The 16,107-nt window shown below is 41.9% G+C and overlaps 1 protein-coding gene across 5 annotated transcripts in view; it reads left to right on the plus strand.

Moving 5' to 3' along the window:
• Positions 1 to 16,107, plus strand: part of rmdn3 (regulator of microtubule dynamics 3) — a 430,747-nt gene that overhangs the window by 239,244 nt on the left and 175,396 nt on the right. The gene's annotated exons all lie outside the window — the stretch shown is intronic.

Genomic DNA, 16,107 nt, shown 5'->3' on the forward strand with positions numbered 1-16,107 from the left:
GGACGCAGACTTGAACGGATATGACGGACAACTGGTTTAGCCATTCACCTCTAGATCTGGCTGGACCACATCAAGCATTATCGGATCCTGCTCTCGTCTGCCAAAATTGCTCACTATTCTGGAATGCAAAGATAAACTCTGGCTTATAATCTCTACTGCTAACCGACTTCTAAAACCCCTCTCCCCCCTCGACCTTCACTTCCCACAACATGTGAGAAGCTCATGGACTTCTTTGCCTCTAAGATTGAGAGCTTCCATTCATCTGCCTCTGCCACTTCCCTTCCTTCCCCTAGCTCACAGAGCCAAACATCTTCCAAGATTCCCCCCTGCATTAGCCCTGAATTCGGATCTTTCTCCAGTTTCTCTCCAATCTCCCCTCATGATCTCTGCGTGCTCATCTTGTCCATGAGATCTACTTCCTGCTCCCTCGACCCTTTTCCCACCAAACTGCTGACCACCCAACTTCTTTTTCTGGCTCCCACATTAACTGACATTGTTAATGGTTCTCTCTCCTCAGGTACTGTTCCCCTCGCCCTCAAATCTGCTGTCATCACCCCTCTCCTCAAAAAAAAAAACCCTTGACCCGCCGTTCTTGCAAACTACCGCCCTATCTCCAACCTCCCTTTCCCTCTACAAAATCCTTGAACATGTTGTCGCTTCCCAAATCCACGCCTCACAGTTGAATCCCTCCAATCAGGTTTCCGCCCCTGCCACTGTACCAAAATGGCTCTCACCAAACTCACAAATTATATCCATTGTGACTGTGACAAAGGTAAACTATCCTTCCTCGTCCCTCTTGACTTGCCTGCAGCCTTTGACACGGATGACCACTGTATCCTTCAACGCCTCTCCACCGTCATTCAGCTGGGTGGGACTGCACTCGCCTGGTTCCATTCTTATCTATCTAATCGTAGCCAGAGAATCACCTGCAATGGTTTCTCTTCCCGCTCCAGCATCATTACCTCTGATATACCCCAAGGATCTATCCTTGGCCCCCCCTCCTATTTCTCATCTACATGCTGCCCCTTGACGACATCATCCAAAAAAGCAGCGTCAATTTCCATGTGTTCGCTGATGACATCCGGCTCTACCTCACCACCACTTCTCTTGACCCCTCCATGGTCTCTAAATTGTCAGATTGCTTGTCCGACATCCAGTGCTGGATGACCAAAAATGTTCGCCAATTAATTATTGGAAAGGCCGAAACCATTGTTTACAGTCCCTGCCACAAACTGCATTTCCTTGCCAATGGTTCCATTCCTCTCACTAACATCTGCCTGAGGCCGAACAACACTGTTCACAACCTTGGTGTCATATTTGACACTGAAATGAACTTCTGACCACACATCCGCAACATAACTAAGACCACCTACATTGGCTCCCGATTGAGCAATGCCTCAATTTTCAAAATTCTCATCCTTGTTTTCAAATCCCTCCATGGCCTTACCCCTCCCTATCTCTATAATCTCCTCCAGCCTCACAACCCCCCCCCCCACCGCCCCCCGGAGATATCTGTGCTCCTCTAATTCTGGCCCCTTGAGCATCGTTGATTATAATCGCTCAGCCATTGGTGGCTGTGTCTTCTGTTGCCTAGGCCCTGAGCTCTGGAATTCCCTGCCTAAACCTCTCTACCTCTCTTTCCTCCCTTTCCTCCTTTAAGACGCTCCTTAAAATCTACCTCTTTGACCAAGCTTTTGGTCATCTGCCCTAATTTCTACTTATGTAGCTCAGTGTCAAATTTTTTTGTCTTATATTTCCGTGAAACGCCTTGGGATGTTTTGCTGCGCTAAAGCTGCTATATAAAGACACATCGTTACTGTTGTTGAATTGAGGCTCGGGCTTCTGGGACTGACAGCAATGGATATTTTGGATCCTGTACTTTGTAGGAGGCTGTTGCAACGAAGTTCTCCCTAAGTGAGATACAAGCAGAAAATACCCAGCACCTGAAAATAGTGGCCTGATGAGAACAAAGCTCTCTTTCTCAATTAGTGGCCGCTTCCTTCTTGGGATAGAGTGCCCACTTCTGGAGACTTGGACCCTAGGTATAGTCGTTTCAACCTTCGAACATGGTGTCTCACCCTTTTCCAGGAGTAAATCTTTGCAAGTTTAGTTTGGGCCTGGAAAGACACAATTGTAGGGTAGTACATTAAAAAAAATAAGTCGGGCTTCACGTCTGCCATTCAGACATGGTAGGAGAATTATTGAAACCTCATTACTTTTTCTACTTGACAACTCACTGCATTAGAATGTTGAGATAGATCAAAGTCTAACTGCATGATTGAACATCATCTGGAAATGTTTATACAGGTGGGGCTATGCAAAGATCAATCTCTCCGCAGTCTTTCGGAACGATTACTGAGCTTTTGCTGCAAAACATGGGACACTTGAGCAATTGTGCCTGATGGTTACTTTTTCTGTTGACTGGAGGCTTCCTATATGCCTCTGACCTTTCTCTTTCATTCTTAATATTATTCATAAGAATCCAAACAGAGGCATTAACATTAATACTGGTGGCCTTACATTAAACAAGGAAAGCTTGGTACATAGATCCGTTGGATATGTCCACTGATAAGCACATAGTTATTGCAGAAAGATAGAACCTGATGTCATGGATAAAGGGGCAGTACTTGCATAGCTCTTCTCGGTATCTCTGTTTGATTGCTTGGCTATGGAAAGATTTCTTGCTCCAGTTGTACAAAACGAATTAGCACCTCAGAAGACTCTTTTTAAAATGGTACTTTTGTTTGGTGCCCTTGCAATGAGTACAACTTTTTGGGTTGTGATATCACAGCATTCTTTCTCTATTTTCTGTCACTTCTGTCTTGGGTTTCTTGGCCAGTTAATAGTAGCAAATACTCCAATTAATCACTGTCTGCAATAGGAAATTCAGTTGGAGAAATATTCAGTGGTATATCTGTTCATGAAACTTGTTTGGAAAATCCAGTGCATTGATAGACCAGAAGCACAAGTTCATGTCTAATCTGCGCGAACTAATGATATGAGGTCTTAAGATTCTTGTTTTTAAGGTTTATTGCTCTACCTTTACTTCTGCTTGCAACATCAGTGAGCCTTATCTGTGAACACAAGATTCCTGTTACATTTTCTACTCAGATAGGGTACTTCTGTAGGCACATCTCTTTGGCTGCAATTTGTCAGTTTAATTTCTTTTAGGATATTTCAGCATTAGGATTTTACCTAACTGCATGCTTCATCTCTTCAACCAACGTGTTAATATTTGTGAAGTTTTGACTTTTTATGTAGATAGAAGTAAGGATTGTCCACTTAGGCAGCTGTTCGATAATAATGCTAGCTTAAAAAAAGACTTGCATTTATATAGCGCCTTTCATGACCACCGACTGTCTCCAAGCGCTTTACAGCCAATTAAGTACTTTTGGAGTCTAGTCACTCTTGTAATGTGGGAAATGCAGCAGCCAAATTGTGTTCAGCAAGCTCCCACAAACAGAAATGTGATAATGACCAGATAATCTGTTTTTGTTATGTTGACTGAGGGATAAATATTAGCCAGGGCACCGGGGATAACTCCCCTGCTCTTCTTCAAAATAGTGCCATCTTTTATGTCCACCTGAAAGAGCAGACACGGCCTCGGTTTAACGTCTCATCCGAAAGGTGGCACCTCCAACAGTACAGCACACCCTCAGCACTGCACTGAAGTGTCAGCCTAGATTTATGTGCGCAAGCCCCCAGAATGGGACTTGAACCCACAACCTTCCAACTCAGGTGAGTGTGCTACCCACTGAAACCTTAACCTAAATAACATTTGGCTAAATGGGTAATCGAATGTATCTCTGTGATAGTTAACAAGTTGAGAACCACTCGTGAATGTGGAATCTTATTCTACTTGTTATGCATTTTTGGACCAATATACACAAGACTTCTCAACTCTTATGTGCAAGGTACCTAATGTACATAGGCTAATAAATGTACTTTTACAAAGGAATATTGCTTCATTTAGCCGCTATAAAACACCAACCTAAAAAGGTAATTGTCCCTGTATTTCTCCTTATTTGCGTGCTATCCTATTTGTATATAAATCAATGAGGATGACCATACCAAATGCAAAATTTTATTATTTATTTTGATGGATCTTTGCTCCTTACCAGAACTCCCTCCAATTTTTCATTATGCATATACATAATTTGGACCAGTTGTGTCTAAACAATAAGTTACCTTGACCTTTATTCAGAATTTTGAGTTGTTTAATCCTGGCACCGTTATTGCATGTTGTCTTCCACTCATTATACTGACAGCTTTGGGATCATAGGTACAGGTTCAGTTACAAAGCTGCCTCGTGTTTTTTTTCTTGTGCAGTTCCATTATGTGCATTGTTGATTATAAATCATGAACTGATTTCTGGAATTTTCGCATTTTGTCGGTTTGATTAGTTTATACCTGCCAGCAATTCTTGAGAATGAACAGGGCCCTTAGCTCCGATCCAACCCGAGATAGAAAGGCCTGTTGGGGGGGGGCGGGGGGTGGGGAGGCGATTGAGAACTTCCATTTTGGGCAGCTGTTCGTGTTCCCACATTAAATTTGATGAATTTAGGCTTTCAACGTCCAAAATTCTTTACTGACGGAATCTGGTTTCCTCACGAAATGTTTATTAAAACTTTCACTACTGAACAGACAAAAATGGCCAATAAATAATTGTGATATTTTATTACCTCAATCTTCCATCATGGCTGTTTTCTTCAACATTGATGAAGATTTATCTTTGTTTTGCTCTATACTCGAGCAGTAAATGTTGCTATCTCATGTGTAAACTTCAAATGGATATAAATTTACGTTGAGGAACATAAATTGCTGAGTGAAATAATGAAATTGCATGGCTAGATTCCTTGCCATTAACTCTGATGAGCCAGTACTATTTTAGAGGTACTGTTTTAAAGCCATCTTGCGCAATACAAGTCTGTGCTGCTAAAAACATCCAAGTGTTTAGAGACCTGAAACAGTTTACAAACTATGATCAACATCTTCCCCAACCCAATTATTTTTTTACATGTAACACAATACCCTGTAACCCTGCATTGTCCACGGAAAGAGTGCAAAGCGGAAATATAATGCAGAGGGGAAATGTTTTCATCCTAAACATCTGGAAAATATATTAATGCATGTGTTGATAAATATGTGGAAGAAAAATTATAAGAAATACTCCTTATATACAGCTTAAAATTGCATTTCCCCTCTTTAAAAAGGAAATTTCACGACCACTTTGAAGAAAAAAAGTAGAGCCATCATTAACTTTTTATTCCACTTCGTCCATTTTTAAAAAGATATATATAGATATATAATATATATATTAAGCATTGGGTACTGATGGCACATAGGAACAGGAGTAGTAGGCCATTCAGCCCCTCGAGCCTGTTCTGCCATTCAATGGGATCATAGCTGATCTGTGATCTAACTCCATATACCTGCCTTTGGCCCATATCCCTTAACACCTTTGGTTAACAAAAAGCTATCAATCTCCGTTTTAAAATTAACAATTGATCTAGCATCAATTGCAGTTTGCGGAAGAGAATTCCAAACTTCTGTTCTCCTTTGTGTATAGAAGTGTTTCCTAATTTCACTCCTGGAAAGGTCTGGCTCAAATTTTTAGTTTATGCCCCCTAATCCTAGAATCCCCAACCAGCAGAATTAGTTTCTCTCTATCTACCCTATCTGTTCCCCTTGATACCCTGAAAACTTTGATCAGATCACCCCTTAACCTTCTCAATTTTAGGAAATACAACCCTAATTTTTGTAATCGCTCCTCTCGTAACTTAACCCTTGAAATCCGGGTATCATAAGAAATAGGAACAGGAGTAGGCCATACGGCACCTCGAACCTGCTCCGCCATTCAATAAGATCATGGCTGATCTGGTCATGGACTCAGCTCCACTTCCTCGCCCGCTCCCCATAACTCCTTATCCCCTTATCGTTTAAGAAACTGTGTATTTCTGTCTTAAATTTATTCAATGTCCCAGCTTCCACAGTTCTCTGAGGCAGCGAATTCCACAGATTTACAACCCTCTGAGAGAAGAAATTTCTCCTCATCTCTGTTTTAAATGGGCAGCCCCTTATTCTAAGATCGTGCCCTCAAGTTCTAGTCTCCCCCCATCAGTGGAAACATCCTCTCTACATCCACCTTGTCAAGCCCTCTCATAATCTTATACGTTTCGATAAGATCACCTCTCATTCTTCTGAATTCCAATGAGTAGAGGCCCAATCTACTCAACCTTTCCTCATAAGTCAACCCCCTCATCCCCGGAAGCAACCTAGTGAACCTCTGAACTGTCTCCAAAGCAAGTATATCCTCTCGTAAATATGGAAACCAAACCTGCACGCAGTATTCTAGGTGTGGCCTCACCAATACCCTGTATAGCTGTAGCAAGACTTCTCTGCTATTATACTCCATCCCCTTTGCAATAAAGACCAAGATATCATTGGCCTTCCTGATCACTTGCTGTAGCTGCATACTATTCTTTCGTGTTTCATGCACAAGTATTCCCAGGTCCCGCTATACTACAGCACTTTTCAATCTTTCTCCATTTAAATAATAACTTGCTCTCTGATTTTTTTCTGTCAAAGTGCATGACCTCACACTTTCCAACATTATACTCCATCTGTCAAATTTTTGCCCACTCACTTAGCCTGTCTATGTCCTTTTGCAGATTTTTTTTTTCCTCCATCTTTGTATCGTCAGCAAACTTGGCTATGTTACACTCAGTCCCTTCTTCCAAGTCGTTAATATAGATTGTAAATAGTTGGGGTGCCAGCACTGATCCCTGCAGCACCCCACTAGTTACTGGTTGCCAACCAGAGAATGAACCATATATCCCGACACTGTTTTCTGTTAGTTAGCCAATCCTCTATCTATGCTAATATATTACCCCCAACCCCATGAACTTTTATCTTGTGCAGTAACCTTTTATGTGGCACCTTGTCAAATGCCTTGTGGAAGTCCAAATACACATCCATTGGTTCCCCTTTATCCACCCTGTTTGTTACATTCTCAAAGAATTCCAGCAAATTTGTCAAACATGACTTCCCCTTCATAAATCCATGCTGACTCTGCCTGACCGAATTTTGCTTTTCCAAATGACCTGCTGCTGCTTCTTTAATAATGGACTCCAACATTTAGTACCCTGTTTTATCCATTTTAGGTCCAAAGTGGATGACCTCACATTTGCTTACATTAAAATCCATTTGCCACAGTTTTGCCCATTCATTTAACCTATCAATATCCCATTGTAATATTATGCTTTCATCTATACTACCTGCAATACCGACTATCTTTGTGAGATTGGCAAATTTGGATATCTGACTTTCTATGCCATCATCTAAGTCATTAATAAATACTGTGAATAGTTGAGGCCCAAACACAGATCCCTGTGTGATACCACTAGTCACATCCTGACAATTATCCTCACTCTTTAAATAAATATTTTGTTTAAAAAGTCAGCAAAATAAAGAATGAAATGAATGATACTTTGTAGACCTATGATTATTTAAAGAAAGAAACCCAAACCAGGTAAAGCGCTAGAGCTGTTCAGAATAAAGTTGGATGCTATGACGAGAGAGTTAGAGTTAGTAGCGGGATGAGCTTCAAAGGAAGTGAATGACATTTTCTGATCCTTGGTTTTTCTTTTGTTTTTATTTGGTAGTGAGGACAGCTCTCTGGTTCTAAAGAGTTTCCCAAATAACTTAACCTGAACCAAACCAATCTCTAATTCACTCTCAATTCTTGTACTGAGATCTAGTAATGTAAGGTTTGTAAGACTTACTGAACTCTATTATTGTACAAGTCTGTGGAAATCTCTGTCATAGAGGCAGATTAATGCAAGGCCTACAGGGCACAGGCCCAGGGGCACAGCCAAATATGGGACCCCCAGTAATACTTAAGTCAGATCATTGATTGGTCTCAGATTCTAATAAACGATGTTGATTAACAGCATTGTAAAGGGTAGCAGCACAGGACCAGATTAACAGAGATAAATTGAGATATAGAGAGTAAAACACAGAACAAATAGCAGAATCACAGGGAGAGAAAAGAGAGCAATAATCATCAGGATGGATCAATAGGGAGAGAGAGAGAGGAAGTGGAACTGAAATAAAGTCAAAAGAGAAGACCAACAGAAACAAGAAGTGAGTAACACAGAGAAATAGAGATAATCGCTCAAAATAAAAGAGTGAACAACTAAAGACAGATTGCACAAGTTTGACATCAAAAAACAAATCTCTCCTCAAGCAACACCAGCAGGACCAGTGTAGCCTCATCCTCACAAGCTTTAAGCCCACCCCAACTGCTCTCAGTCTCCACACTTCCCCCAACAGAAATTCAAGAGTCAGTTGCAAGATCTTGATTAGAAACAAAGCATTGTGATTCATTGCTGCTATCACAAGTTTAGGGTCTTGCCTTTGGTATTCGATCAGGTACAGAGGTGATGGTCTCGCTCATAAGTAATCTGAGTATGTTATGTTTAGGGGTGTCCATGTACTGCCCATTAGTGTCAGCAGTGGCTCAGTGGATAGCGCACTCACCTGTGAGTCAGAAGGTTGTGGGTTCAAGTCCCACTCCAGGAACTTGAGCACATAAATCTAGGCTGACATTCCAGTGCAGTGTTGAGGGAGTGCTGCACTGTCGGAGGTGCCATCTTTCGGATGAGCCGTTAAACCGACATCTTATCTGCCCTCTCAGGTGGACACACATTGCTGTTTGTGGGAGCTTGCTGTGTGTAAGTTGGCTGCCGCATTTCCCACATTACAACAGTGACTACATTCCAAAGTACTTAATTGGCTGTAAAGCGCTTTGAGACGTCCAGTGGTCATGGATGGCACTATATAAATGCAAGTCTTTTTATACAGTAGTGTAGCCCTGGGTGTAACAATAGTATCTTGTTGTAATTTGAACTGAATATTCATGTGTTGCACACGTGCTGCTCGATTCTCCTGAAAGGTGAGCCAAGCAAACCGAGAAACCAACAAGGCCAGATATAAATCGTTAAGCTGCTTTATTTCAAAGCAAGTGAACATGTAGAGCACCAGTTATGGCCAAACTCACTCAGTTCAATCTGTAACTTTTATTTGTGTAATATGCAAAATGCAAAATAACACGCGTCAAGCTTCGCGTGTTTGACTTAAACAAAATAACTCTGAACTACTCCCCTACATTCTCATACAAAAGCAAAATACCGCTGATGCTGGAAATTTGAAATAAAACCTTTTTGAGGATTTCTGACTGACTCTCAGTTTTCTGATTTATTTTTTAAAAATCTGACTAATCTTGCAGCCTTTGCGGATTTTGCCTATGCCTCTGTCTCTTTTTCTAATCACTCTCCGTGCACAGCCGGAAGGGAACCAAAGACTTCCTAACACACTTGGTTATGAGGTTTTTATTACTTGCTGACACAAGCAAACAAATTGTTCATTATTTAGAATCTGTATATCAAAGCAAGCTCATTAGTGTTTTAACTACCTATTTTAATTTAGACTTCTGTGAATATATTTTGTTTTTAAAAACCCAACATTTTTAAGGTAACTCTTCTTCCAAATTCAGTATCTGAAAACTTGGTCAAAAAATCCTGAAATGTGACTGACATATTCCATTAATAGTGCTATTCTGTTGGAGAAATGTGTCCTGTGATTAACAAGACTGAATTATAATTGCTGTAAGCCTTGTTTGGGAGAAGCAACCAATAGTTTTGCTTCACACAGGCTGCAAATGATCTAGGTTTTGAATGCTTTGCGAAACATGGTTCATGCAGTTAGAACATGGGGGTGGGGGGGGTGGTTTGCTTGTTTAAAAAGTAAAAGTGCAAAAGTGTGAGCTCTGCCTCATAAGCATGTTTATGCTGCTTGACTCTGAGGTTGAGACTCCTTGACCAGAATCCTGATGCTTTGCTGTACTTCATGTCACCACTGTTCAACTTGAGACCTTCTGCTCATGTCTGGTACCAGCTCTTTACATCAGGTCACCAGTGACATCCAAACATGGGCCGGATCTTAGACACCCTATCTAGACTCACCTTTTGTTTCCTATCTTGTGCCATTATCATCGCAATTCGGCCATCATCCCCTTTGTCTCTCAAATCTCTTTTGCCTTCCACCCTATCACAGAACTTCCCTTTTGTTCTTTCCACCTCTCCCACCGCCCCCCCTACTCCCCTTTCAGGGCCCCAGCATTTCCTTAAGAATCTGTTACATTTCGAACTATTGCCAGTTCTGACAAAGGGTCATCGACTTGAAACATTAACTCTGTTTCTCTCTCCACAGATGCTGCCTGACCCGCTGAGATTTGCAACATTTTCTGTTTTTATTTCAGATTCCAGCATCCGCAGTATTTCGCTTTTGTATGGGCCGGATCTTGCTGGTGTGGGGCATCTCGTGGTGTGTCTCATTTGCTAGACATTTTTCTGCATCTCCAGCTCAAAAATGTTTTACATAGTAATTTACTGGAAGAGTGGGCTGATAATGGCTTGGCAAGGGCAACAGGGCATCTGGGACCTTAGTGAACAACAACAACAACTTGTATTTATATAGCGCCTTTAACGTAGTGAAACATCCCAAGGCACTTCACATGAGAATTATGAGATAAAAATTTGCCACCGAGTCGTACAAGTAGAAGTTAGCGCAGGTGATTAAAAGCTTGGTCAAAGAGGTATGTTTTAAGGAGCGTCTTGAAGGAGGATAGAGAGGCAGAGAGGTTTAGGCAGGGGGTTCCAGAGCTTGGGGCCTAGGCAATAGAAGGCACGGCCACCAATGGTTGAGCGATTATAATCAGGAATGCTCAAGAGGGCAGAATTAGAGGAGTGCAGACATCTCGGGGGGGTGGGGGGGCGGGGCGGGGACGGCTGCTGGGGGAAATTACAGAGATAGGGAGGGGCGAGATCATGGAGGGATTGCTTAACTGGAAGCCAATGTAGGTCAGCGAGCACAGGGGTGGTAGGTGAGTGGGCCTTTGTGCGAGTTAGGACACAGGAAACAGAGTTTTGGATCACCTCTAGAATGTGGGGAGCCAGTCAGGAGTGCATTGGAATAGTCAAGTCCAGAGGTAACAAAAACATGGATGAGGACTTCAACAGCGGATGAGCTGAGGCAAGGGCAGAGATGGGCAATGTTATGGAGGTGGAAATAGGCGGTCTTAGTTATGCTGCAGATATGTGCTTGAAAGCTCATTTCAGGATCAAATATGACACCAAGATTGCGAATAGTCTGGTTCATCCTCAGACAGGAGTTGGGGAGAGGGATGGAGTCAGTGGTTAGGGAACGGAGTTTGTGGAGGGGAGCAAAAACAATGTCTTCTCAATATTCAATTGGAGAAAATTTCTGCTCCTCCAGAACAGTGGGACCAACAATGTATCTCCTTAAACAATGAGATTTAAGGGTTGAGAAAGAATATGAACGACTGAGAAAGGGGTTGAATTAGTGTCAAATGAGGTACAGAGAAATACACAGAGGGAAAGAAAGATTTGATTGAGAGAGAGAAGGAAAAAAATAGACAAAGGAAAAATAAAAACATTTTAAAATTAAAATTTGACCTTTTTAAAATTTGGGTTACCACCCAAAGCAATGAGACTCCACAGTTTAAATTGTTCAATTTCTGGGCCAAAGAAGTTGATTGGCATTGCATTCACAATTATCTCATTGTTAAAAAGGTACTTGTGCCCTTAATTACCAGACTTAACCTTCTGTGGCAAGTTTAATGGATAATTAATGTGCAAATCTAGCAAGTTCTTAAAAATAATGGGGAAGTTGCGGGCGAGATGCCGTTTGAGCGAAGCAAACAGCGGAATGGAGTAAATCGACCAGCACGTTCTGGAGATTCGTAACTCACACCGTATCTCTTAATCCCCTGAACTTGTTGACCTATTTACACATTAAAACGTCGTGCGAGGTTAACACACTGTTATTTTTCCACTAAAATCCAGCCCAATAGAGCTGTGGCTTCATGACACAATCTCATACCTGTTCACAAAATAGATTCTAACCAGATTTTTAAAATCAAGTACTTTTAATCGGCAGCCACATTTTAAAACATTTATATACGTACCAGGAGCATTTGTAGGAACATTCATTGGGACATAGAAACAGAAGTAGACCATTCAGCCCCTCGAGCCTCTTGCGCAATAATTCCTTGTAATACCCTTGCCTAACAAAAATCTATCAATCTCAGTTTTGACATTTTCAATCGACCTGGCCTCAACAGCTTGAAGCGTGTAGCAGTATCTCTCCCTCTGTTTCGTTCATATCGGATCTTCCCTTTATATGCACCAGTGCAGAAAATAGCATACATGACCCCATATGAAATGTTGGCCCTCAGCCACACGAAAGCAAGAAGTGAAAAAGACCATTCACTTCATCATTACCCCTCTTTCCACAAATCATGTAAAATCTGCTCGATTATGTACTCTAGTCTCCAGAGGAAAAATTCTTTACAACTTGTCCCTAACTTTCAAGGGTAATTAAAGGAAACTCCAGCATATATATCCACCTCCTCTGGAGAAATCAAATAAAAAAGACAATCTACTAGACAACCCCAAATACATTGCACCCACAGATTATGCATTCTTGGTTTCAATAGTACAGGAGCCACCATATTCCATTTGATCATACGTAATCCATAGTCTTACAGTTCCGTTTCTGGCCTTAGCTACGTTGCTATTCACTTTATATTGAGATGCTCTTACTATATTTTCGTGTCTCACAGCTGCCAAAAGCAAAGCATTAGATGCAGCTTTGGGGGAAGATAAGCTAAACACTTGGCATGAATTTTACACAGGTAATGGATTCTCACATGTTCGCTCCCGAATATCCTGTTATTGCTCAGGGTACATCAGTAAGTTTTATAGCAGCAGAAACCATATACCATGTGGTGCACAATGAATTAGATAATGTGTGAAGTACTTGTATATTGATATCTCTAATAGGTATAAAGGAATGCCTTGAATAAAGGTGGTTGCTGTTGAGGTGGCTCTATGTTTAACCTTGCCTGTCCCTGGGAGACCACAAAGTAAATCTGCAGTAGAGCAGTAGTCTGATTTTCTGCCTGCTCCCTGTGGGCTGTAAATAGGCACCATCCTGAGGTCTCTCTGTGGCTATACTGAAGGAATTTTGGGGGAGGGGGAAATTGCTGTAGATTGACAGCTGCCTATGAATTCCTAACTTTTCTTGGGGGAGCCACCAAATTATTGACATCAGCAGGAAATTACTGGCTTTCATTCTTTTAATATGTTTTTTTAAAGTTGTACATTTGTGAGTTATGAATGATATTTGAGCCAATCAAACAGATGCAAGTGTGATTATATAGTAGGCACAGTTAACCGTTTCAAGTGTGGCATATTTAATCTTAATATTTAATCATTTGAGATGCAAGACATGTGTGTATTCCATATAGGTGAGGAGGACCAATGGATAACTTTACATTCTCGGGAAGCCGTATTCACAGTGGTTGCAGTTTTAAAAATACAGGGCAATTAATGTAATGCAGAACATTAAAGAAAATGTACTTGTTCAGTTACACAGGAAATTGATGTCAATTCTTTTTTGTGATTGTTTTTTAAAATACAGGTATGTAAACGGTTCTTATCTGGATTGTATATATTTTTTAAAGCCTATTATATGCTTACAAAGAAAAGCATACATCAACTGCTATTTCTATCGCTGTAACCTCCTCCGGCCCTACAACCCACTAAGATGACTCCGCTCCTCCGATTCACATCTTGCATATCCCTGATTTTAGTCACTCCACCATTTGCGGCCGTGCCTTCAGCTGCCGAGGCCCTAAGCTCTGGAATTCCCTCCCTTAATCTCACTGCCTCTCTATATCTCTCTCCTTTAAGAGGTTTCTTAAGACCTACCTCTTTGACCAAGCTTATTTGTCCTTATGTGGCTCGATGACACATTTTATTTGACGCTCTTGTGAAGCACTTTGGAATGTTTTACGACGGTAAAGGCGTTATATCATTGCAATTTGTTGTTGTATGGTTCAGAGACATGGACTAGAGACATGAACTATGTACAGCAGGCATCTCAAAACACTGGAGAAGTACCACCAACGCTACCTGCCCAAGATCCTGCAAATCTATTGGCAGGATAGACGCACCAATGTCAGTGTTCTCACTCAGGCCAACATCCCCAGCATCGAAGCATTGACCATATCGATCAGCTCCCTTGGACGGACCACATCGTCCACATGCCTGATACAAGACTCCCAAAACAAGCGCTCTACTCAGAGCTCCGACACAGCAAGCGAGCCCCAGGTGAGCAGAGGAAATGCTTCAATGACACCCTCAAAGCCTCCTTGAAAAAGTACAACATCCCCACCAACACCTGGGAATCACTGGCCCAAGGACGCTCAAAGTGGAGGAAAAGCATCTGGGAAGACGCCGAACACCTCGAATCTCTTTGCCGGAGCAAGCTGAAGCCAAGCGTAGACAACAGAAGGAGCGCACGGCAACCCAAGCACCCCACCCACCCGTTCCTTCAATCATCGTCTGCCCCACCTATGACAGACTGTAAGTCCCGCATCAGACTCATCAGTCACCTGAGAACTCATTTTTAGTGCGGAAGCAAGTCATCCTCGACTCCGAGGGATTTCCTAAGAAGAGAAGGAAGAGAAGTTGTTGTTGCTCAGAATAATACTTTTCAATTCTGGACATGGTGTGTTCTTTTGTTTCTCGTGTTAGTCTCGGTTTGATAGAAACACCATGGTGCAGCAGTCTGAAGGAACAGGTTCTTAAGATCTGTGACTTGGATGCTAAGTTTATTTTGGATCAGGTTAGCAAATTTGATGAGTAGGTAGCTTGATTTAATGAAAAGAACATTTCTTCCTCTGCTGTTTACTTTGTTTCACGTTTTGCAATCAAGTCATTTATATTCTGAAACCAACTTTAATGGTGTGCGTCAGTGACCTAAGCATGGCTCTCTCCCTCTGGATAAGTACCTGGCCTGTGTTGATGCCTGGCCACAGTGGCGTGACAGTAATTAGGAACTCAACTCTATGGGAAAATCGCCCACAAACATCACTTTGTGTTGCACGCACTAGAGACGCCAAGTATCTGGCAGCGTTGATGAAATGCAATGCTTAAACAACTAGAAGTTTCTTTAACAGTACTGTCAGCAGCTCTCGCTAAAACACTCCGACAGCTTTTAGTTCCTGTAAACCAGTCCAAAGTTACACAACTAGCATGCATACTGATGGTAAACCTAACACGCCATGCCTTGGAATCCACATCGGGTCTTGACATTAGGTTTCAGAATTCACTTGAGCAGAATGGACGTATTAGCTGTGTCTGCACAAGCAGCCCTGCCAAAGTAACTTTGTCAAAGTGATAGCTGATGGCTAATTAATTAGAAACAATTCATTGCAGCAGTGTTTTTTTTGCATCTGAATTCTTTCATCAGAATTAATTTGTGACCGGTTCAGAGAGTGGGCAACTGGCACCAAGCCCTGTGATCACTTGCTTTAATCAGACTCCATGGATATTCTTGCTAATTGACAGAAAACTTCAACTTTGTATTATAGCCCCTTCTATGGAAGGGAGAAGAAAGAGACATTACATTACAAGAAAATGTTGGAGTTGCAACATAAAGTTAAGTGTGACTCAGTATACGATGCTCTCCTACACACCATTTTTAAATTGGAGGAACCTGTAGAATTTGATTTGCTAGCTAGGCTTCCAACTTTACTTGCAGTCATTATATTACTTTTCCTCATCTCTCTATTGTCATTTATACTGCTTGTACTAACCCATAATCGGTTATGGCAGTAAACTTTATAACACTACAGTATGTCAAGTAATGCAGTATTACTTCAGGTTCAGTATCCCAATGTACACCATTATCCATTCAACCATGTCATCCACTGATAATCCACAGCTGTGCTTAGTGTCTGTTTTATACAGCTAAGAAACATAGGCCTAATTTTAACCCAGCCGGCCTGGCAAGGTGGGAGGTGGGGGTTGGCATTAAAATGGTGGCCGGGGGCATTAAAATGGTGGCCGGGCATTCCTGCCTCCCTTCCCCCCCCCCCCCCCCCCCTCTCCCCGGCCCGGATCCCAGCAGCATAGAGGCTGTCTACCACACAGGAGGCGGGGGCCCAATTAAAAT

This window comes from Pristiophorus japonicus, chromosome 4, assembly GCF_044704955.1.
Source record: "Pristiophorus japonicus isolate sPriJap1 chromosome 4, sPriJap1.hap1, whole genome shotgun sequence".
Lineage (NCBI taxonomy): Eukaryota > Metazoa > Chordata > Chondrichthyes > Pristiophoridae > Pristiophorus > Pristiophorus japonicus.